The 2938-nt window shown below is 51.7% G+C and overlaps 1 long non-coding RNA gene across 1 annotated transcript in view; it reads left to right on the top strand.

The window, feature by feature from the left end:
- Positions 1-1894, top strand: part of LOC116080119 — a 3249-nt gene extending 1355 nt beyond the window's left edge. The window contains exon 2 of the long non-coding RNA XR_004114317.1: positions 1719-1894. This is a non-coding gene — a long non-coding RNA (uncharacterized LOC116080119). The remainder of the gene's footprint in view (positions 1-1718) is intronic.
- The last annotated feature ends 1044 nt before the right edge of the window (positions 1895-2938 follow it).

Here is a 2938-nt window from a genome sequence, read left to right as displayed (position 1 = left end):
AAAGGCGTGCGCCACCACCGCCCGGCTTTGATGCACAGTCTTGACCTGGCTTTGTTTATCTGGGGACTTCAGGTATCTTGTCTAGGTGAGGGGAAAGAAGAGATGAAAGGGGAGAGTAAAAAGGTTGGGGAGGGAAAGGAAGAAAGGGAGAGGAGGAGGGGGGAGGAAGTGGAGAAGGGAGGGAGGGAGAAGGAAGGGTGGGGTGGAGGAGGACATGGGAAGAGAAGGAAGGAGAGAGGAAAGGCGTCTGAATTCGTGAGCTTTGAGAAGAAAGGGTGAGAAAGCAAGAAATTCGCTTCTAGAAAAGGACAGGGTGGGGAGAGAGAGAAGGGGGAAGGTGAGAAAGAGCAGTAGTGTGGTAGGGAGAGCCAGAGATCTCGAGACCAGGATGGGAGAGGCCTTTTGGGAAGAAACAAAGGCCAGACAGAGCAGCTGTCTCTTCTCCTTCACCAAGTGAGGTCAAAAGGACCAGAGGCAGAGGGACTCAGCCCGGCCCACCGGCAGAGGAGCCCCTTCTGGCTTAGCAGTTTCTATGTATCAGTGTATGTGTGTGTGTTGGTGTATGTGTGTGTGTTTGCACACGAGTACACTACTCTCCTGAAGTCCCTTTTTGAGTGATTATCTTCCCTGCCCTGCCTCTCAGTTTTTCTTGGCTGGTACCTGCCCTTTAGAGTTCTCCCTGGTTTCTGTCAGACAGCCTTTTCTTTTCTTTCTTTCTTTTTTTTTTAAAAAAAAGATTTATTTATTATTATATGTAAGTACACTGTTGCTGTCTTCAGACACACCAGAGGAGGGCGTCAGATTTCATTATGGGTGTTTGTGAGCCACCATGTGGTTGCTGGGATTTGAACTCAGGACCTTCAGAAGAGCAGTCAGTGCTCTTACCCGATGAGCCATCTCGCCAGCCCCAGACAGCCTTTTCAAACCACATAGGGGAGCAGCCAGTTTCTGGAGAAGGTAGAGGTGCAGATGACTGCTGTCTGGGTGTCCCCCTCTTCCCATATCTAAGGCCTGGCACCTTTGGGAACCAGCTGCCCCCAGTAGAAGAACCCTGCTGTACCCACATAGCGAGAGTTTAGCAGGGGAGGATGGGTCACTTGGGTTTTAGCTCACTTACTCCTCTAAGATATCTGTTGGATTCCATTGTGTAAAGGGGAAATGAGAGCTAAGGAGGTTTGGTTGTTGGCCCAAGTTTCCCCAGCTAGAAGGAGAAACCCAGGGGTTTCTGACTTTCCCTTCCCAGGGAGAAAGGTTGTACTGGCGTTTGAACCCAGGGCAGGGATGAATGAGGTAGGAGAATGTGAGATTAGCTAATGATCTGGCCTGTTCTGCTGTGTCTCAATTTTTCCAGGCAAGACCACTGTGGCTATAGAAAAGTGCAGGCCTAGAGAAGCTGACCAAGGAGGCCTAGGCCTAGCTTAGTAAGGCTAGAATAGACGGGTGTGTGTGTGTGTGTGTGTGTGTGTTCCCTGGCAAAGCAAGAGGGCCATTGGTTTTTTGACCACCACTCTACCACAGTCTTTTGGGGAAGGCAAGATAAGACTTCTTTCATGGGGCTTTTGCGACATGGTTCCAAAGCCTTTCAATATGCGTGTACATGCACGCGCGCGCGCGCACACACACACACACACACACACACACACACACACACATTCACCATTCTCATCTCTAGAGCCGTCTTCCGTAGCACACAAAGTATGCCTGTCTTCATTCTATAGGGTTGGTGCTTTCTGGCTGATGGAAGACCAAGGTTATATAGCAAGGAAGAATGGAGGACAGGAGCACCTGCATGCACCAGCAGAGATGTCACTTCTGCCCTCAGTCACTTGACACCACCATACTCCTTCCCTCCCTCCCCAACGCAGCAATACCTAGAGGTGTTTCTGAAAACCCAGTTGGTGCCATGGCTTGCTTTGGCCCTGCCCGGCAGCCAATCCGTGCCCTTCTCTAGCCTGCTGGTCACCACTGACCCTTCAATCAAGGTTCTGAGTATGGGGCTTTCCACTGCTCCTCTCCACTCCTCACTCAGAAGGCAGTCCCCCTTCCCTTGCTACCAGTGATGCAGCAGCTTGGTAGCCATGGTGATGGCCTTCCCTTTGGGTTTCCTCTGGATGCTGAAGGTTGGGGGAAAATGTGTTCTATGCACACACACGTCTATGTCCACTTCCAGTTCCAGGTGAGGAGGGCTCTTGGAGTGAGAGAGCACCCTCTTTCAGCGGCGGCTGCTTCTCTGATCAGTCTGGGCCAGCTCTGTGCTGTCCAAGCAGCAGAGAAGACCAGAAGACAGACAGAGGGACATCGAACAGTGGAAAGCTGTTCCAGAAGGAAAACTGGAGGTGGGGGGTGGAAATGGGGGTGAGTGTACGTTGTCCTGGAAGGATAGAGGCAGGGGTGTAGGAGGAGACAGAAAGGAGAAAGGGGCCAGGAGTCAGGACCAGCCCAGAAGCCTAGGTTCCAGAGAATCTGAGGAAGAGACAGGGAGGGGTGGACTCCTTATTTCTGCTATCCCCAGGGGGTCCCCTGCTGCGCTTCCCTGGCCGAGAGAAGGCCCCTCTGCTCCTCCAACATGATCAGTAATTTCCGGCAGACATTTGAGGTCTCTGACATCTGCATAATGTGGGCCAGTCTCTTAGCAACGGGGAACAGCTGTCTGGCATTTCCAAGATTAAACTGTAACTTTACACGGTCCTTGCCAAGGGGAGGGGGTGGGGGAAGGGGATAAACACTGCCTCCTGGCATTTCCAAACTCATTTAGCTTTTATTCATTTCCTGCCTCCAGTAAAGAGGCCAGGGATTTGGGCTGGGCCGGGCTGGGCTCACGACAACCTTCACCAAGGCTGCAGAGGTGCCACCTATGGCTCTTCGCTGAGATCCGTGTGAGGACCGGGATGAGATTTCGCTAGCTCTTTGTTTTGTTTTTTATTTCTGTTTGTTTTTG

The sequence above is a fragment of the Mastomys coucha genome, unplaced genomic scaffold, assembly GCF_008632895.1.
Source record: "Mastomys coucha isolate ucsf_1 unplaced genomic scaffold, UCSF_Mcou_1 pScaffold6, whole genome shotgun sequence".
Taxonomy (NCBI): domain Eukaryota; kingdom Metazoa; phylum Chordata; class Mammalia; order Rodentia; family Muridae; genus Mastomys; species Mastomys coucha.
Note: the sequence above shows the minus strand (reverse complement) of the source record. Positions and strands in the feature narration are given on the sequence as shown.